A 22587-nucleotide genomic window follows, 5' to 3' on the forward strand; every position below is an offset into this window, starting at 1 on the left:
TAATTAACTGGCTGTAATGTGCACATTTTAATTTTTATTTATTTCCTCTAAAGTAAAAAAGGAAAGCTGATATCATAGTCCTTTAATCACCCATCCACTGTATATCATTAGCATTTGATTATACAAATTGCTTATAAACCCTGTTCCACCTAATAATTTGAGAGTGAAATCTTGCATATATAATTTCACCTAGAGTGAGTGTCAACTGGGGGTTACACAGAAATGGGGAAGTTATTGTTTTATAGTTACATGTTACAGAACATTTTACAATACCCATTTTTCTTGCAGTATTAGACATTTTTCCTGATTGTTTGCATTTATGCTCCACTATTTCTGTAACTTTGGATAAAAGGTAAGGCCAGCTTTTTACTTCCTTTAAGCTCTTTGTACTCCTAGAAACACACTTAATATACTGACCACCATACCCAGTGTGCATATTGCACTACCTAAAATCTTCTCGAATGCTTAGATGGTTGTCAGAAGGCCAAGCAGTTACCAAATTGCATATTGCATATTGTATTGAATACAAAGGGGGTTAAAAATGTGTTTGAGGCAGATCATTGTTTTCATTACAGTGATAGAACATACTGTAGGTGTCCTGTTCACTTGGTGTGCTGTATTCTGTACAGCCTATGAGTAAATGCAGAGTGGCTGTAGGACAATGGAACAGGCTGCCTTGGGAGGTTGTGGAAGCTTCTTCACTGGAGGTTTTCAAAAGGAGACTGCTAGCCATCTGTCTTGAATGATTAGACACAACAAATCCTGCATTTTGGCAAGAGGTTAGACTAGATGATTCTTGTAGCCCCTTCTAACCCTGTGGTTCTATGATTCTATGTAATCGTGCTGTTGTTTGAGGAGGCTGGATTGTGAATGGCCTATTCAGGGGGACCATGTGGCCACACATTTATACTGCAGAGTCAAGCACTGTGGTGAATCCACTCCATGAGTAGAGAAATATACTGTAAGACATGTAACCCTTCTGCCAGGCTGAATAGATAGCAGCAAGGGCCAGGTTCAATACATAGGGGTCCCTTCCCTACAACGTAATGCAAAACCAGCTCGAGCCCCCACCCAGTCACCTGGGAAAATCTTACACACACACCCCTGGGCGCCTCGAAGAGGCAATACTTCCCCTCTCGCAAGCACGGAGTCTCATTGTAGCAGAAAAGGTTTAATTACATGAGATAAACAACAAGCATTAAATTGGGAAAACACCTCAACTAGAGTTCATAGACCAAACCGTGAGCAAAGACGCATCCCAGGAAATTGGGCCATGTCCTTTTCCCTGGGCTCTTGAGTCCAGCAACCCCCAAATCACCCCAAGACTCCAAAGTCCAATACTCCAAATGTCCCTAGAGTCCAGCAACCCAAAGATCACCCACAGTCCCAAAAGTCCCACAATCCAAAAGTCTCTGTCCCTTGTCAGTGCAGCCCCAGAGTTCGAGAGTCTATCTGCAGAGGTCCCCTCCTCAGCCTGGGTAGAAAGGGGCACCTTACGTGGTCCAGGGCCAACTGGTCTGCCTCTCCGTGGGGTTCTGCTTCTGCCTTTTCCATGAACTGCTCCACTCTATCAGCCACTCTACTCTGCTCCTCCAGCCATCCTCACAAACTGCTCCACTCTGCTCCCCCAGCTGTTCTGCTCCACCAGCCGTCCCATGATCCGTTCCAGCCGTCCCTGCAAACTGCTCAGCTCTGCTCTCTCCGTGGGCCGCTCCACCCATCCCATAGCTGCTCCATTCTTCCAGCTGCTCTGCTCTACCAGCCATCCCCACAAACTGCTCGGCTCCACTCACTCCGCTCTGCTAGCTGCTCTGATCCACAGTATAGCTTCAGGCTCCCCCACTATTTAGCACAGTACTCAGTGCTCTTAGCTCAGCAATTTCAGCTCTTTAGTGATTTCAGCTCACAGTAGGGGAGTCCCAGAGCTACTGCACCATTAGCCCATAGTGAGTTCAGCACAGTAATCTGTATCTAGATTCTTAAGGGAATCAAAAACCAACTCTGATATTCCACAATGGAGAGAGAAGTAGGTGGAACTGATGCTTCTGGCTCACACAAGGACCCTACACCACCAGGGACAAACACCCATCCCCAGCCTCTCTCAAATCACTGGGTTTTGGAACCCATGTCCCTTGTCTAGCAAGTGCTATTTAGTTGATGGTGAAACCCTTTATCATAAAACAGTTTCATAGTTCCTCTTTTACTTAATTAGGGTGACAACACTTTATTCCTCCTGCTCCAATAACAAATAAATTGGGGATCCCACAGCTGTGAAAGTAACCATTTTAGGCTGCTGTGGGCTATGCTAGGCGGAGTGGGTGTGCCTATGCAAACACAATCAGCCTCTGAAATTCTTTTCCACACTCGCCATAATTCACCACCAGATGTCAGGGTAGAGCTCATCCACACTCTGCTTAATATATATTAAATTGATTAATTATAACGGGCCACAGAATGCTACCTTTTGGTCCATTGAGACGTGCCTACTTTAATACAATTTTATTTGCATTCAGCAAGAGAGACGTGAGGCACACTGTAAGGTGACAGAAATATGATTTTCATAGCAAAAAAAAGTTACATTTCAAACCTTAACACCTCTGCCATTTTAGTGTACCTCCAACCTAAAAGATAATTTTAGACATACACACTGTTGTTAAATTCTGCTTTCTGTGTCAGTCTGAAATACAGCTCCCTTGGCTTCAGTAGAATTACTCCAGATTTAGAATCGAGTTCTGCAATCTTCTTTCTCATATATGCAATGTACTTAGTTAATGACAATAAGTGTGTGTAACTGCAACTCACGTGAGACAACTGCATGTATGTAACTTTACTCGTGTGAGTAAAGTTATATGTATGCAATTAATATTTGTCACAAGTGATGGCAAAATCTGTCTCTGTACATCACACTGAATAACGCTTTTTTTTAAAAAAAAAAGAAACCAGTTCTGTAAATTATACCATAAACAGTTTTTTTTAAAAAAACAATCTAAATGCCTCTCAAGCTGAGATAGCGTCAAATTTCTGCCTGGAGCAAACTTTAACAGCCATCATAGAGACTCTGACTCTCAGTGTCACAGAGTTTAAGGCCAGAAGGTACCACCAGCTCATCTAGTTTGACCTCCTATATATCACATGCCACCAGCATCTACACACTGAAGCCAACAGCTGACACTTAGAACAAAGTATTACAGTCCACGGAAGACAGGGCCATAGAAAGAAAATAGGAAGGAAGGTGAAGAAACCCAAAAGTCACTGCCAATCTGACCTAGGGGAAAATTCGTTCCTGACCCCACATATGGCAATCTGTTAGACCTTGAGCCTGTGAACAAAAATTTGTCAGCCAAGCACCTGAAAGAGGGAATGCTCGGTGCCACCTCTGAGCCCTAGCCCACCCCATCCAATGTCCCATCTCCAGTTGTAGCTATTCCTGATTTAAAAAACTTCCTAGAATACATGTGGGGGCGGAGGGGGGAGAATCCCTCCCTGAGCCCTGCCAACGGCCAGCTGAAACCTTGACGTCTGAGTTTAAGACATAACCCAGAAGTGAGCCCCAGGGCAGCTGAACCTGCCCCCTACTGTCACAATCAACCGTGTCATACAATTATACTCAGAAATTTGTCCAGCTCTCTCTTAATGCTAATTAAAGTGTTTGCCCCCACATCTCCCACTAGGAGGCTGTTCCAGAACCTGATAGTTAGAAACTTGCTTCTAATTTTCATCCTGAATAACTATTTCATGGCCAGTTTATATCCACTTGTTCTTGTGCCAACATTGTCCTTTCATTTAAATAGCTCTTTGCCTTCCCTGATATTTACCTCCCTAATGTTTTTATAGAGAGCAACCATATCCCTTCTCAATCTTCCTTGTGTTAGACTAAACAAGCCAAGCTTGTCCAGTCTCCTCTCATAGGATAGGCCCTCCATTCCCCTGATCACCCTAATATTATTTCTCTGCACCTTTTCCAGTTTAAATTCATCGTTCTTGAACATGGATGATTAGAGCTGTACATAGTATTCCAAATGAGATCTTAGCAGTGCCTTGTACAGTGGCGTTCACACTTCACTATCTCTACTAATATCACATTTGCCTTTTTTGCACCAGCATCACATTAGTGGCGCAAAGTCATCCTGTGATAGACCCATGTCACTCTCCTCCTCTGTTGCTTCTGACTGATGAGCCCCCATCTTGTAGCAGAAATTCTTATTTTGACCCTGCACTTTGTACTACTGAATTTAATTCCATTTCTATCACTGTAATCTACAAGGTCATCCTGATCTTTCTGTTTGTAATTCCAATTCTCCTCTGTATTGATGATGCCTCCCAACTTTATATCATTAGCCAATTTCATTAGCACATTCCTACTTTTTGTGCCAAGGTCATTAATGAAAATATTGAATAAGATTGGTCCCATGACTGATGCTTGAGAAACTGCTCTTGTAGCCTCCATCCAGTCTGACACATCACCTTTTAGCACAACCTGTTACCTTCTCCCCTTTAGCCAATTCCTTGTCCACAGTACAATGCTTGCCCATCTTCCCTAATTTAACTAATAATTTCTCATATAGTTCCATGTCAAATGGTTAATGCAGCCCACGTATCTTAGATTCACTGCACTTCCCGTATCTAAAAAGTCAGTTATTTTCTCAAAGATTGGAATCAAGTTAGTCTGGCATTATCTACCTTTGGTAAGCCCATGTTGAATTGCATCCCCTTTGTCATTTACCTTCACAATATGTTCTAAAACCTTGTATACTACTGAGGTCATACTAACAGATCTGTAATTCCCTGGTTCACTTTTTTCCCTTTCTTAAATATAAGTATGATGTTAGTCAGTCATATGGTGCTACTTCCAATAGATAGACTTATTAAAAATTCTTGCTACTAGACTAGCAGTTTCATGTGCCAGTTCTTCCAGGATTCTGTGGTGAAAATTATCCAGTACCCCTGATTTGAGTCCATTAGGTTTCTTAAGTTTTTCTTCCACCCTCAGAAGTGGTAATTTCCATTTTAGACACCCTTCACCATGCACATGTTCCATATTATCATTGCTATTGAAAACTGAGGTAAAATATTCATTTAGTTTTTGGGCCACACTCTGTACCTAGATTATCGTTAATCTCCTTCCCGTCCGCGCTGCAGACCAACCCTGCCTCATCCTTCCTTGTTTTCTGTTTATAACTATAAATTTATTTATTTTAATTTCTTTGAGCTAATTCAACTTGACTTTTGATTATACTCATTTTTTCCCTACCTTTTGTAACCTCCACAATGTAGCTTTCTTGCTGATCAGCCCCTTTTTCCATTCCCTATATGCTCTCTGCTTATGCCTAATAACTTTTTTGATGTGATTATTCATCCAGCTGGGTCTGGAGCCTTTTCCTAGAAGTTTTTTTCCCCTTTCTTGGGATGCAAATTTCAGATGTTTTTTGCACAGCTGATTTGAAGAAATTCCTAGCCTCCTCCACACTTAAGTCCTTGAGCTCTTGAGTCCCGCTGACTTCTTCAACCCCATAATTTCCCAAAGTCTTTCCTTTTGGAAAAAAAGTCATAATTAACAACCTGGTTCTGATTATCCTTCCATTTAATTTAAATGGAATAAACTCAGGATCACTTGATCCAAGGTTATTTTGTATTACCAGCTGTTCTAGGATGTTCTCACTACTTACTAAAACCAAGTCTGAAATTAAGTCATCTCTTGTTGGTTCAGTGATGATTTGATGAAGAAAACTGTCATCTAACACATCCAGGAATAAGTAGACCTTACCAGTATTAAGGTATCAACAGATGGCTGACCATATTTGTGAAAATGTTACTTGCACAATATACAATAGGGCAGTGATTCTCAAACTTTTGTACTGGTGACCCCTTTCACACAGCAGGTCTATGAGTGCGACCCCCCCCTCCAGCCATTAAGGGTACCCCACCCTGGTACACAGAGACTTGGGGATTCACAGAACCAGCGTGCTGAGTGGGGGAGCCACGTAAGCTAGCCAGTAGGAAATGCCGAGAAGAGGTGTGAGGCTTAAGCCCTCTCCAGCCTGGAGTTAGGCACCTATCTCTGCTCAGGATTCTCAGTCATGTATTCTCTCCTGGAATTAGGTGCCTAAGCCAGATCATCCCTTTCTCAAGAAAAAGCAAGGAGGAGATGTGCCCCCCCCATACCCTTTAGCCCAGAGGGTAACATACTCGAGTGGGGGCCCAGTTCCAGTCCCTGCTTCAGTGCATACTAAAGTATTTCATAAAAAGTAGAAAAGCATCAGCAGGAATGATTAAGACACCCACCCCAGAGTACCATGGAACCCAATGGGTAGGGTGCTCACATGGGATGTGGGAGACCTGGGTTCAAGTCCCTGCTCTGAATCAGGCAGAGTGGGAATTTGAACCTGGATCTCCCACACCCAGGGTGCGTGTTCTAATCCTTGCAGTTTAGCATATAAAGGGGCTGGGGGCACCACCATTTCATCTTTCTCTTCCCCATTTTGTGCAAAGCCCAAGCCAGTAGGTGTACTCTTAGGTGGCTTTAGAGCTTGCCTACCAGATTGCACCCTGAAAGGGAATGCCTAGTTTGTGAATCCTGATGAATTTTAGGCATGATTTAGGTGCCAAGCTGCTATGTGGTGACATGACTCAGCCAGCTGTGTGTGTGCTCAGCAGCAGAAATGTAGGTATCTAGGGTACTTTACCAGTTGACTTTTTTATATATTTAACACCATTATAAATGCCAGAGGCAAAGCAGGTTTGAGGTGGAGGCTGACAGCCCGCGACCCACCATGTAATAACCTTGTGACCCCCTGAGGGGTCCCAAACCCCAGTTTGAGAACCCCAGGAATAGGGAATCTGTCATAAACAAACTAGCTACTCACTGACACAGTAACTACTATTCACCTGAAGTGCATCAAAGCCAACAATACATTATTTTCACTGTAATAATAGCTGCATCCAAAAAAAAAAAAAACATCTGGAAAAAAATTAAAGAGCTGTACAAACATGACTAACCTGTTGATAACAAGCAACTGAAAGCAGCAAAAAGCATATAAAACATAAAATCATTAGTAGCTAAAGCACGAAAAAGAGGAAACCAGGTTCATGCTGATAAACTGCTTGAATTATATATTTTCTCCAACTGACTTGCCAATATTGCAAACTGGGGTGAGTGGAAAGGGATGTCATTTGGAATCTCATCTGGCCTACGCTATCCAGGCAGGAGAGTTATTTGTTTTGGAGGGTTTGTTTTGATTGTTTTGTGACAATTACAAGGTGGCTTGGTTTTTTTGGGAGGTGGGTTGCTTTGAAATTCATTTTAATTTGAAAGATCTTTAAAGTAAACCACTCTTTCCTGAGTAGTTCCTCCTTAAAGTAATATTTAGGCATTTGTCTGCCACTAAAATGGATGCAGTCTGGAGACAGTCCTCACCATATGAAGAGTTCTTGTATCAGGAAAACATTTTAATTGCATAACAACTTTATTAAACCTACACGCTTTTGAACAATGCTACCTATTCTTACATGCCAGTAGATGGCATTTTATGCCACGTCCATATACACATACATACAGTTAAATATATATTATGTATAGCAGTACACTCGGGAACAATTCAAGAGGGTTGACAACCATGCAAGTTCTGCTATGGTGAATAGTATGGTCTAATAGATAATGTAAAATAATATGGGTTTTACACAGTAAATGTTATGGAACGTAGTGGTTGCATTCATCCAGTTACAGAATATCTGTTAACTAGTGAGGCCTGAGTACCTGCACTCCTAAATATTGCATTCTGGGAACCATGTTTTGCATTCAGATAAGCACTCTGGGCAAAATTTTCAAAATCACCCAACTGATTTAGTCCTGGTCTGCACACAAGAGTTGGACAGCTTTTACTATACTAGTCTGGTTAAAATAGTACAATCCTTCTAGAATGTACGTGTATGTATATTGAATATACAATCACGTACGCATGTACATTTTTAAAGCCATTTTGTTGAGCAGCTTTAGCATCTCCATACTTCAGAACAAGAGCTTGAAGGTTTGCAAAAGGATATGCCCTTTTCTCCTTCAGTGAAAAACCACCTAAATATGAACAAGTTACAAGCCTTTGAAAAATCCTAGTTCGCACATGGTCAGTAAAGCCTTGTTAGAATTTGGTAGATAAATTCTTTGAAGTTTTTCTCTGCAATGGACATGCCCATAGAGGAACAATGATTGACTCGGACAAGGAGAGAGGGAGTGGAAGCCGGGGAGGAAGAAGAGGAAGACTACAAGTAGGATGGGAATCCCCAGGTTGGGGCAGGAAGACTAGGGTTGACTTGATTCATCCCCATAGCACCATCCATCCTGTGCACTGAGAATACGGTTGCCCTAGAATTTTCTTACTTTTGAGTCCTTGACTTTTCAACCCTAACGTTCTTTTAGCATAGTGCTTTACAGTTTGAACAGTGAATCTATTCAGAACCAGATATTAGTTTATAAGGATATTGGCTGGCCCTTGCCACTTAGAGGAATTCACAACCCCAAATTAGTGACCAGGCTCCCTGTACAATGCATGGGGTTGCAACTGAGCTGTCTGCCTCCCATGTGCCCCTTTGTGGCCTAAGGTAACACAGTACACAACCTGCCTCAGTTTCCCCTCTTGGACTGTTTAATTAAACTTTTTATCTGGTCTTTTCTTAGTCAAAAATATCCCTCCTTGGAGATTGGGTTTATTAACATAAAATAAAGTCAAATAAAACTCAAAATCCAAAACAAAGGTTTCTCTTCCTCCTCACAGGCCTTCCTGCTTTGAGAGCATTGTGGTCCCTCCTCTCCTTGGACAGGGTCTCTCCCAGGCTTCTCTGCCATGGGCAACTCACCTGGTCTCAATGTTTTCCCTGCCAAAGGCTTTCCTCAATCTCTGCCACAACTTCCTAAACTTCCCCCTTTCTGCTGCCCCTTATTGTTGAGTCACCCAATTCCTCTCTGCTGCAGCTCCTTCAGTAATTAAGACTTCCTGGCCCAAAACCCTCCAGCCATTAAGGGTACCCCACCCTGGTACACAGAGACTTGGGGATTCACAGAACCAGCGTGCTGAGTGGGGGCGCCACGTAAGCTAGCCAGTAGGAAATGCCGAGAAGAGGTGTGAGGCTTAAGCCCTCTCCAGCCTGGAGTTAGGCACCTATCTCTGCTCAGGATTCTCAGTCATGTATTCTCTCCTGGAATTAGGTGCCTAAGCCAGATCATCCCTTTCTCAAGAAAAAGCAAGGAGGAGATGTGCCCCCCCCCATACCCTTTAGCCCAGAGGGTAACATACTCGAGTGGGGGCCCAGTTCCAGTCCCTGCTTCAGTGCATACTAAAGTATTTCATAAAAAGTAGAAAAGCATCAGCAGGAATGATTAAGACACCCACTCCAGAGTACCATGGAACCCAATGGGTAGGGTGCTCACATGGGATGTGGGAGACCTGGGTTCAAGTCCCTGCTCTGAATCAGGCAGAGTGGGAATTTGAACCTGGATCTCCCACACCCAGGGTGCGTGTTCTAATCCTTGCAGTTTAGCATATAAAGGGGCTGGGGGCACCACCATTTCATCTTTCTCTTCCCCATTTTGTGCAAAGCCCAAGCCAGTAGGTGTACTCTTAGGTGGCTTTAGAGCTTGCCTACCAGATTGCACCCTGAAAGGGAATGCCTAGTTTGTGAATCCTGATGAATTTTAGGCATGATTTAGGTGCCAAGCTGCTATGTGGTGACATGACTCAGCCAGCTGTGTGTGTGCTCAGCAGCAGAAATGTAGGTATCTAGGGTACTTTACCAGTTGACTTAAGTGCCTACAGCCTTAGGCAGCAGCTGAGTTTGGGGGCTGGGGGATTGAATGACATTAGTGCCTAAATGTTGGACTTAGATGCCTAAAGTGGCAGTCAGGTGCCTGTGTCCCCCCCTTGTAAACCAAACTGTTCCATTGGCTGGGAACGGCGAACTGCAGCCACAGAGAGCTGAGGGCCTCCATGCCTGCAGATGCTCCAAGTAAACAAAACATCCCAACCCGCCAGTGGCTTACCCTGACGGCTGGGAGCCAAAGTTTGCCAACCCCTGAAATATAGGGTCGGCTTATAAAAGGGCCATGCAGTTTTTGCTATTTTTACCTAGCCATCTTGGGGAGGTCGGCTTATAAACGAATGGGCTAATGAACGAGTATATTCAGTACCCCTCTGCTAATATTTCTGGATCTCGCATGATTGAATTTCACTTTTATTGGAGAGCTAGAGCATGCATAACTTTAACTATTTTTATTTGTATTTCTAGAGACCTTTGGTTTTTCTTATTTCTGAATCTTTGTTCTCTTATTATCTTCTACTGTCACATTGAGCAGTGTAACCTAATATTTGGCAAGAACCAAATCTGTCAATCCAGTATGAGTGCAGAAACCTTTCACAAAATTGTATGGTATAGTATTAAAGAAAAAAAATTTCACAGTTTGGGAACACTCCGTAAGAAACAAGGCCAGACCGAATAACTTGTTTCTATGGCAACAGTAGTGTGCTTAGCTCAGCTATTTTCTCCTTTTGTCATTTTAGAGATAGCTGGTATGAAGCCAGTGCAGAAACATTTCTTTAATGTTGTCAAAAATAGAAGAGTTCTCCTCGACCCCTAGTCTACTGAGATATAGTGATGCATAAAAGAAGGGCTATCTGATGTACAAAAGAATAGATAGGGGAAGAGTGCTGCGCTGTGACTTGTGATAATACAAAGGCAAAGACATAAACCTTTTTTCTGACTGTAAAAGAATTATGATTGTTTCAGCTTTACATTTGGCTAATGCAAAACAAAAGCACAATCACAGTGATCCTTACTGTGAGACTATTATACAGTATAGCTCTAGTTTTAAAAACCTTAAGTGGAAGAATCAGCCTGTGATACCCTGCTCTCGACACTTTAACTTTCTTATTGCATCAGTGGTTGCGCTTACAAATATATTGGGCTTTGAAGCTACACAAGCCCAGATGCTCCAAATGTATTAAGTGCCTAACTCCCATTGAGAACTTTTTTTGAAAATTTTGGAGGTTTTCAAATTTGGAGGTATTTTTAATGGAAATTTGTTATTGTAAACCAAACCATTCGATAAATGTTTGTAGGAAATTTTCTTAAATATTTTTTTTTAATTTCCCACAGAAAACAGTTGACATTTTTTGAGCAGCTCTAATCATCAATCTATGTTTTAAATTTATATAAGCAAGGAAATTTACACTCAAATCAGGTTTCAATTCCAAGTGTATGATACACTATTTAACACCAGTTAGGCTTTAGTGATACATGATCACCTCTAGGTGAAATAAAGATAAAGTGAGAGATTTAACTACATAAATTTCCATTCTATTGTTGTTTTATGGTAGACCTAACAAGTATATTGTGTTATACTAATTTAACAGAGGGCCAAATGCTGCCATCACACCCAGGTCATTCCATTGATTTAATAGTACATATGAAGAGAGAATCTAGCTCCCAATTCTTTTACATTTAATAATACTCAGTTGCATATTGTTACTGGAAGGCTGAGATAGTACACTGCGCAGCTCTACAGTGGTGTTTTTGTAGATCCAGCAGTTTCACTGTTCACATGCCACCGTGAAGTACTATGATTACCCAATTCTTAATATTTACATTCCTACACATATATTCAATGTCATAAAGTGTAGTCCCTGGCCCTTTCAATGACTTCAATGTACAGTTGATGTCCCTTGATGGGCCATGAAGCAGGTTCATTGCTGATGCCAGTATGTCTGGGGAGTGCCACCCAGAGAGACAGCACAAGTTTGGAAATACAGATATACCACATAATACAAAGGTGATAAAAACATATAAACAAGATTATCATACTTGGAAAATGATAACATTTTCACAGATACCTCACATGGCATATCTGGCATGATTTATTGCAGTTTTATAATACTAGTGTCAATAATATCATAAAGAGTCCCACATATTTCATACAGCGTCCCACCATCACGATGACAGGAGTCCAGATAGGCAAAATTTGAGTGAGTGACACTGCAACCCCATGAGCCAGGTCACAACTCCACTCACACATATTTAGTCTAGTCAGGGGAGCAGGGCCAAACCTGAGCAGTGCTGCAACTCTGGAGATTGCAAAGCCTAGCCCAACCAGCCCCCTAGCACAGAAGCGGAAGGAGACGCCACTATGGGGTGAGTGCCCAGCATGACCCAACCCCCCCCCCGGGGGGAGGAGCATGATCTGACTGAAACCAACCCATGGCAGGGCTGTAACCAGGACGAGGCAAACAGGACAGCCACCCAGGATGCAGAGCTCCTGGGGTGGCTCAGGCCAGCGATGCCAGGTAGCTCGGGCCAGCCCAGCAGGACAGGGGTTGAGGAGGGAGTTTCATCTCAGCAGGCCACCTGCTGAGTGGGGGGGACACAACCAAAAAATGTAGGGACACATGATGCCATGTTTACACCCCCCCCCCAATGTTGCCTCTGGGAGGGGGAGCAAATATGCTTGCATGCCCTGGATACTAAAATGCCTAGTTATGGTTCTACCTCAGGGCCTGCACCACCAGACTATTTACCAGGTCACGACAGACCATAAACATTTACAAATGGATCATGAGCCCCAGAAGTTTGAGAACCACTGGATTAGACCATAATCACAAAACCGTTCATCATAGTCATACAGGGAATTTGTTTCGTAAGTGTTGTGCAATTTGCTGAGAGTTATGAGGTGTAATTGTTTGACAGATGGAGCAACACCCACAGCAGCAAAGGTGTTATTCAGTCTCAAAAGACTGAGGAAGAATGTATGTGTGTGTTTGTTGGGAGAGAAAACAATCCTATCAATCATTTTTGTCACAGCAAGCACATATAGCAGTTCCACATCTCATCACTCAATTTTTATTTAAAATTCAAAAGTCGCTATGCAAAACTTACATTGACACATTTGAACACTAGATTTAATTGTGGGCAGAAGTGCAAGGAAACAAAGAAAAGCCCTAACCAAACCAGGAACAGTCACTATAAAAGAACTTTATTCAAATTCTTTGTAGAAATTAATGACCATCCAATTAAAATCTAATTTTAATCATATAATCCTGTCTTTTTCTTTGTATATTCCTCCTATCAGTAGTTACTATTGTATGATTATTTCCTGACCATCTGTTGTCTTTCCTTGGGCCAAAATAATTTCTATTTACAGTTTTCTGAATGATACTGTATATATTATCATATGTTTATATACCTGTTGAATAATTCAGCCTCATGACACTTTCTTAAAATAATCACTAGGTAACTGGAGCAAGTAAACACTTCTAGATTTTGCTTTTTTTAATTTAATACCAAACTGGAACATTTACACAGTATTAATTTGTGCAAAATTTTGGTATTGTACCCTTTGCTAAATGGTTTTTAATTTAACAACACCTAAATTACATTTCTTCTCTAGACTCGGTTCCCAGACAGTTTTTTAAAAAAAAGCTTGTGCAGGGTAGATGCTGCAAGAGCCTTTTGTAAATATTAGATGCGGAGTGAGGTGAAGTGTTTATAGTCTTAATAAAGGTAGTGAGATGCCCGACATCCTCAGAGATTACACAGGGAACAGGAGAATATAAAATATAATTGCAAGGTTTTAGCTATTTATAAAAGTGATTGTTCCTCAGATAAGAGGGAGTTCTAAATGCTGAGAGAACTTTTGTGGCAGCTCCAAATAAATCCTGCATTGTAGATATTGCAGCAGTGTCTTCGACATTCCTGCCTAAAGGAACACTCTACAGCAATTCTAAATGCTCAGGTTAAATCAAATTGATAAAAAATATTTTGGCTAAGCAATAAATATGTTTGCCTTGTGTTTTGAGAGATGCCATTGTAACCTAAAATACCCAATGTTGCTGAAAATAAGTCGATAAAGAATGAAAGCAAAATAGGCAAAGTTAAGGTGCTTACAATACAGGTTTTTATTAGGAATGTTCTCCTCAGGATATTAGCATTTAAACAGAATAATTGTTGGAGGCTTGTCTGGCCCTAACTGGAAAGGGTATACAAGCTTTCAGCCCCACTTCTTCATGGTGCGAAGTGAACTTAGCAGACTAAAGAATCTGGACCTTTACATTTCTCTAAAGAGGAATGAAAGTGTGGTCCTACATTCAATATGTAGCATGCAGTATTCATTTTGGCAGAATCAAGACTGACCCATCAGGTTAAATTTAATAGTGATTATAAAGACTAAAGACAACCCCCAAAATTATTGTGCCAGATTCTAGGCCTGTTTCTTACACTGGGGGGCTGAGAGGGAGGACCAAATAGTCACACAAATTGTCACATTGCTTTCAGTGGGATACTCATGTGAGTATCCACTCACCAATATAAACAAGAGGTGTCACACTATCTGGAGTGACTCAGCTGTGAGTGCCCTCCTTAGGGCAGACTGTCAGAAAACAGGGCAGACACCTCAAATTGGTGCTATGTTCTATAATTAGAGTTCTCCAAGCCAATAACAAATATGAACTCTTGGATCACTGTACCAGTCTTACCAGAAAGTCACAGACAAGTCCTCATTGACTCACCAGTCTGTCTTGCCACCCAGACAAACTGGAGTTTGTGCTAAAAGGTCACTTCAATCAAAATCACACCACATCGGGTTGCTCCAAGTCCCAAGATAGCAGTCCTTTACCCCAGATCAACTGGTACTCTAGATCTTACACCAAAGACAACGCTGGCAGCCAATTCTATAGCAAATTAACTACAGGTTTATTAACTAAGAAAAGGAAATGAGTATTGAGAGATTAAAGTAGGTGAAATATATGTAGAGGTGAGTCAGTTCTTCTCTGAGTAGTGTCCATATGGGTGCGCCACTATAGGAGCGACAGCACCTCCCATGCCTGGGATCAGAAATCTTTGGTAGCGGTGCTTATCTCATGCTGTGACTGCCATCTATATATAATAGCACTGTGCATTCCAACTGCCCTAAGTTCCTTCTCAAACACTATTTGAAAGTTTGTGCTGTTAATCAGACATGGCCAGATTCTGCCACCCTTACTTACACTGTGTAGTATGTTACTCCATGATTGGGCCCAGGAAGTGAAGAGAGTGCTGAGCAGTATGAGCAAGGATATCCGAATCTGAGCCTCTGTGAACAGTTCCATTGAAATCCATGTGGCTGCTTGCAGAGAACAGACTACCCCATGTGAGGAAGGGTGGCAGAATATGGCCCAGGGTAGGTTGTGTGTAAATATGCCAGCTGAAGAAAACTTTAGAGGGATACATGTCATGAAGCTCATCACAGAGAATGGAATTCACCCCTCATCATAGGATTTAAGTGATGCATAGACCACCTTCTGGCCCTCTGCACAGGAATGACTTTCACAGAGAGAGGTAACATGCGGTTTCTGCTTACCATGCTATTTGCCGTGCTGTATGATGTGCAGAGAGGGACGGATCCGAAATTCTGCTGCAGTGCCTCCAAAACTGACAAAGGGAGATCTCCAAAACTCCTCCTTGCAAACACCACATGCTCAGGGCTTTGCAGATTTTGGGGGCGTAGTCAGTTGCCACGAGGAGTAGAGCAATAACACTCCTCTGAAATCCTGCAGGAATTCCTTTTGAAGTATCCCTAAAGAGTCTCTCTTAGCTCTTCCTTTCTCAGAAGCAAGACAGATGTAGGCAGGGAGTTAATGGAAACACAGCTCCTAAGGTGGGAGCAGGACTGGCCCTCCGCTTGGAGGACCTGAGGTCCATAGGATTTCCCTCTAGACCACAGAATATCCATGCCCTCTTCCCTAAACACAGGCCAACAAACCCTTCTATTTTAATGGGATTCTATACTGCTACAACTTGGTTTGGAGAGTGAAGAGATAAGGTCATGAGGGGGTCTGTTATCCAAAATCTACACAATTCTTAGAGGGATATTCCTTTGCTTTTTGTTCTGCCTGGCCTGGGTACTCTATTATAATGCCAGATATCACAACAAGACATTTAAAATGTGCTTTGGCTGTAATTAACAATAAGCACCAACTCTAAACAGAACCAAGGTCAACAGAAATCAATAGGGAATACCATGCTGCAGAGGTTTCTGACCAAATTACAGAGGACATGAAATTAACACCCATCATGTTATAAGACTGGCCCTCTTTATTACTAGATATGTGGGAATATTTGAGAAGTTTCTACATAAAGGAAAAATCTTCATTTGTTAATACATAATGAAGCTGCATCATATTCTGTATCCAATCTCCATATGTATATTATATTGCACATTACATACTATGCTATATTTACACAGTAGGTACTCTAGTACCGTGGTTCTCAACCAGAGGGCTGGGGTCCCTTAGGGACCGTGAGCAGGTTTCACAGGGTCCACTGAGCATGGCCAGCATTAGACTTGCTAGGGTCCAGGGCAGAAAGTCAAAGTCCTGCCATGCAGGACTGCAGCCCAGGACCCTGAGCCCCACCACCTGCAGCTGAAGCTTGAGCAACTTAGCTTTGTGGTGCCCATCGTGCTTTGGGGCCAAAGGCAATTGCCCTGCTTGCTGCCCCCTAATGCCAACCCTGGCTTTTATATGCAGAAAAGCAGTTGTTGTGGCACAGCTGGGCCATGGAGTTTTATAGCACGTTGGAGGGGCCTCAGAAAAAAAAAAAAGGGTGAGAACTCCTGTACTATTACACTTCAAAATGTGAAACCAAAAGTTTGGGCACAATTCAGTGCTTCCTTATACTGATTTGACTTCTTTGGGACTATTTGCAGAATGAGGTGTTACTCAGTGTAGTAGTGACAGGATCTGTCCTTCATTTTATGAGGTTTTTAAAAACATTCAAAGCCTTCATCTCAGAACAGATTTCTGTATGGGCAGCTCCAAGCACCAGCACGCCAAGTGCGTGCCTGGGGCGGCAAGCCGCGGGGGGGCGCTCTGCCGGTCGCCATGAGGGCAGCAGTCAGGTTGCCTTCGGCGGCATGCCTGTGGAGGGTCTGCTGATCCCGCAACTTCGGCGGACCTCCCGCAGGCTTGCTGCCGAATCCGCAGGACCGGGGACCTCCCACAGGAAAGCCGTCAAAGGCAGCCTGCCTGCTGTGCTTGAGGCGGCAAAGTACCTAGAGCCACCCCTGGATTGCTGTCTCCCAGAACCTTTTTATGTTAGTGTTAATGAGGGAGGTGGTCACACACTCAATTGTACAGCCAATTCTCTCAGCTAGTTGAAGTCCAATGTTTTTGAGTGTCAATGTTTTTATCAACCTTTTGGAAGCCTGAAAGGTAAGCGACCAAGAGTTTGTGCAGCCTTATTTTATTAGCTTTACTATGAAACAAAATTGCCAAAGCCTTACTGTTACCACCTTTGAGTTGGGCCTGCGGGAAACATAACATAACATAACAGCTTAGCATTAAATACTTTTCTTTCTCTTTATATGGGTGTCAGTCATATTTCACTGACTCCATGTTCACCTTTTTCTAATTGTTTACTTTTACTGAGTCTTCTGGGGAGCGTCCCTGTTCAAATTATTCAGCAGGTTAAAGGTCCACCTGCTTTGGAAATTTCTGAAGCTCTGCTTAAATGCATTCTCCAAGCAGACTTCTCCCGCTTTCTGTGACTATGAAATGCTATCTTGATGTTAAGTGTCAGTATCTGCTGATACAATTCTGTTTTTCCTTTTGATGCTTCTCTTCTTCTACATGGTTTTCTGAACTCTTGTACTAATATGCTGCCTTGTTTGTTCTGTCTGCTGCTGGGTGTTAGGATCAGTGTCTTACACTCAATTCCAGCCCTTGTTCATTTGTTTCATTTCCTTTCTTCTCATGAAGAGGGTTTTTTTTCCTGGTACGTGATTCCAGGATGTCATGCTCTTTAAGTTTAGTCAATAAAAACTGATTTAGTGCAGGTGCTGCTGGGAACCATAGAGCTAGCAGTTCAAGAACAGCAATATGTGAGATGTGCTTCCATTCACACAGTGGTATTTGTGTTAGTGAAAAATCAACCACCACTCTGAATAAACACCTCTTTCAACCAGTCACTTGAAGAAACAAGAGTATTTGAATACAAAGATGCCTGTTTTGTTGACTATGCCTCTAGTATAACAAGTAATTCTTTTATAGTGTCCGGTGGACATCCAGTTTTCCTACAATGCCACCTACAGAAGAATGGCAGAGTGTCCATATTGTTGTATTAGCACAAAGTGATGTTTCTGTAGCTAGTGCCATGCTTTTATACTGGATACCATGATTCACCGGATTTAATCACTCTCTAAATTCCAATCCAAGGAATACTGGAGGCAAACTTCTTACAAATAATTTAGTCCAAGTACTGGATAGCTCCATGGATAGGTCATGGGGTAAGGAGGACCCTTTCACCTTTGGCTTGCTGGTGTACTGCCAAGAGACACATAAGAAAGTATCTACTGAGAACTGCTAATGTATTGCCAACTGGTTCCTAAGAAGCTGTTACATATTATGTGAAGAGTCACAATCAGCCTAGGACTTCTAGATATGCAGTCTCCTAGTAACTGCATTACTAGAGTTGACACTGATTTATTTAGCACTGCTAAAGTTCTTTTTCTAAGGGCTATCTAAGCAGTTACTTCAGTATTGTGTTTCAGTCTTTGCTATAACAACGACATGTAAGTTGCCATTGGGCACTCACATTAAAGTATCTTAGCTGTGTTTCTGAGGTAGTTCTTTTTGATGAGTTGTCTGACATGATGCACATAGTTTCCTAGTTGTGTAAAACCAGAACAGTCCATGAGCCCTTCATGCTTAGAATCGGTTTGACACTACTGTCATTACATACTGTAACTACCATATGTTAAAAAGTTATATTGTAAACTGTAAAACTATTTTCAAAAATGTGTCAGAGAAGGGAGAAAACACACCAAACCCACAGAAATACACTCAAATATCCACGCTGAGGAAGTGGGGAAATTTTTTTGAGTAGCAAAAAATTCCCTCTGCCAGTGAAGGCAAGCCAGTGCACGAGGCACGCCATGAGGATTAGACCTCACCACCAGGGCTTCCTGGGGGGGGGCAGTGGGGCAATTTACTCCGGGCCCCACAGGGGCCCCCATGAGAATATAGTATTGCAACCTTTTTTTATGGAAAGGGCCCCCCAAATTGCTTTTCCCCAGGCCCCCTGAATCCTCTGGGCAGCCCTGCTCACCACTTGGTGTGCCAATGACAGGGTGAGGGGCAGGGGAATGGGACCCCTTACTCCCCATTCAGGAGTGGCAGCAGAGGCCTCTTTGCCTCCGGCTCAGCAGGGAGGGCAGCCTGACTGCTAGTATATTTAGCTGTGGAGAGAAAGGGCTGGGCTCACTGTATTCTTCTGTTCCTGACACACCCACAGACCCCTGCTGCGGTGGTGTTGATTGAGCATCCCAAAATAATGGGTCTTGGAGTTATTACCCCACAGAAATGCATGGTGCAGTTCATATCTCAGAACTATTATTGCAGGCTCTCTGCACACTCAGGTAGATATCTCTGCGTCAGTTACACTCAAATCATGTTTTTAAGTTTTTCTTCATATCCGTCAGGGCTTGGAATTTACCTTTTGTTTAAATTAAATCTCAGAGTCTGATGTAGTCATGTGACTCTAGGAGCTGGGCTCTAGGAACAGGTCTAAATGCTGATGCCTTAATCCAGCCCTGTTAATAACCCTAGAGAGGTAAGGGCGCCAGCTATTACACATTACAAAATTGCCAAATACCCATTTTAGCTGATTACATTCCATACGCAACTAGTTTTCCCCAGATAGTATTTGACTCTGCCACCTGAGCTGGAAGTCCTCTCCAATTTAATAACTATCATAACAATCATACATGTCTTGTTCTCCCCTTCCCATTCTACCCTCCCACTTACTCGCACTGGCATCATTCTTTAGCCACAACCAAAATGGAGGCTGTGACAATTATCAGGGAACCATAGTCACCTCAACATCACTAAAGTTTCTTAAGACTGTCAAGTTTCTCTCCAGTGCTGCAGCAAAAGCACCTGACACACTTTTGACTTTGCTCATAATGCTTAGATGGAAGGTAATATTATTTTAGATTCTCAAGTCCCTGAGGCAGGGGGTGTATCACCATCTGTGTTTGGTACATCTTTGAGCACCACTGTCAGCATTCAGTAAATAACAAGACTGTAAGTGAAAGCTGTTAACATTAGCTCCGCCTTTTGCGGTCAGCAAAGTCATACACGCTCAGTCCCAAAGACTTCAGTTCCCTACTCATCCTCCCGTTTCCTTCATATTCTACTAGACTAAGAAAACAAGAACAACCATCAAAAATATACCTTTGGTGTAGCAGGTTTTGTCCTGTATAATATTGTTTTCCAATACTTCCATCCAGTATTCAGGATTCCTCCACACTCAAAATTATTTCCCCTCACCAAGCTCTCTATTAGTGTCCCTTTAAATGCTAATCCACATAGCAGTAAGTGCAATTTTCCATGGGAGTGTCAGTATAACAAAAGAAAACTTTTAATAAAAGGGAGCAGGAACTCTGCATTAATTTGGGAAAACATAACAATGATTCCAAAGGAGACAAACCCTGAGTAAACAGTTGCCCTACTGTATCTTGGACAGTAAATCCTTTGTCTCACTTTCCCACTTCGCATTGTGAAACAGCAACAGATGACCCCAAGGGGAACTCAAGCAATTACTCTGCTGCTTCTGCTGTCAGGGGTTCTCTGCCATCACTTGTAACTTGATACTGCCTTTGCTGCTGCTATTTTTGTTGCTGTCACCTTCGCTGCTGTTCACCAACTTCTGTGCCGCCTCTGCTGCTAACTGTGATGCCATGTTCTGAGGTTCCACTGCTTAGTCCAATTCTTAGTGTTTTCACCTCTTAGTGATTTCATTAGGTAATGAGGAACCTCACTTCTAATGCATTCTCTGCACTGTGACACCATTCCCATGTCCTAGACCTGCTCACCAGTGGTTTCAGCTCTAATCACTGAGCAGAACCAAGGACACTGAACTGAGTCTGACCCACGCGGGAGGTCAAATTGTATATAGAACTCTTTCAACAGCATGCAGGGTAAGAATACCTGTCCCCACCCCACTCTGACTTTCACTTGGATGTTGCATTGCTACCCCTGGCTTAGCAAGTAAGTTTTCACTTAGGGACATACAATGAGGATAACATTTCATTACTCCTACATTCAAGAGTAAAGTGAATTTTAATCCCAAACAGCCAAAATTGGTCACCTAGGCAAAGTAGATGTGTTTACGCAAATATAGCATATCCTTTTCCTTCAGCACATCAATAGATGGCAGGGGAGAGCTCATTTACACCCTGGCTTACACCATTTTGGTTCCATTTGCTTCATTCAGAACACATAATTAACAGAGATTGTTTAGTGTTAAAACTATGGTAGAGTCTTACTGTGAAATGACCTGTTTACATTATATTACAGTAACTCCTTGCTTAATGTTATAGTCACGTTCCTGAAAAATGCAACTTTAAGCGAAACGATGTTAAGTGAATCCAATTTCCCCATAAGAATTACTGTAAGGGGGGGGGGGTTAGGTTCCAGAAATATTTTTTTCACCAGACCAAAAAAAACTGTAGATATACACACAGTATATGTTTTATACAAACAATTTAATACTGTTCATAACTATGATGATTGTGAAGCTTGGTTGAGGTGGTGAAGTTAGAGGGTGGAAGAGGGAGGGATATTTCCCAGGGAATGCCTTGTTGCTAAATGATGAACTAGCACTCAGCTGAGCCCTCAAGGGTTAACACATTGTTGTTAATGTAGCCTCTAACACAAGGCAGCACGAACACAAGGGAGGGGAGACAGCAAACAGAGACAGACACACCTTGTGTGTGGGGGGGAGAGAGAGCAATGCACACTGCCCCTTTAAGTACGCTGACCCACTCTTAAGTGCATTGTCCTTTTTAAGTGGATCAGGAAGCTGAGACAGCAGCTGCTGCCCCAAGCTCTCTCTGTCTATCTCCCTCCATGTCCCTTCCCTTCTTTATATGAAGAAGGGATAAGTGGCGTGCAGAAGCAGGGGGGAGGGGGACACCCTGACATTAGCATCCCCCCTTTCCCCTCCTGCACAGCAGGCAGCAGTCTCTGGGAGCAACTCCAAGGCAGGAGTAGCACATGGCAGTGAGGTGAGGGACAGCTGAACATGCTGGGCAGCTGCAGCACAGGGAACTTCAGGGAGCGGGGAGCTGATAGGGGACTGCCGGTCCACCCTGGTTACAAGCCCTCACCAGCTAGCTGCATCGGGCTGCTCTTCCTGCCAGCAGTAGACAAAGCAATCAGTTGCCAAACAATGTTAAAATGGAGCATTGCAAATGAGCATGTTCCCTAGCTGATCGGCAACGTAACAACAAAACAATGTTAACTGAGACGACTTTAAGTGAAGAGTTACTGTACTCTTCTTTCAGTGATTTCATCATCAGTCGAAGAATAACCATGCCAGACCCATGAAGTGTAAGGATGAGAGTTTAGAAATGTGAAGTGAATTATTGTATTGGCTTTTCACTTCTGGAGACATGGAGGCACATCTGACTACATTCATAAGTGAAGTGAAATAAAGTAAATTAAGAATGACCATTGGGAAAATCTTCTAAATGATGAGGTCTTTTTAAAGGTGAGACAAACATCCAAGGGAAGT

General features: G+C 42.6%; 1 protein-coding gene across 1 annotated transcript in view; it reads left to right on the forward strand.

Annotated features, from left to right (window-relative positions):
- The window catches only part of SPON1 (spondin 1), a 331008-nt gene that overhangs the window by 280644 nt on the left and 27777 nt on the right, over positions 1-22587 (forward strand). The window lies entirely within an intron of this gene.

Source organism: Gopherus evgoodei, chromosome 4, assembly GCF_007399415.2.
Source record: "Gopherus evgoodei ecotype Sinaloan lineage chromosome 4, rGopEvg1_v1.p, whole genome shotgun sequence".
Lineage (NCBI taxonomy): Eukaryota > Metazoa > Chordata > Testudines > Testudinidae > Gopherus > Gopherus evgoodei.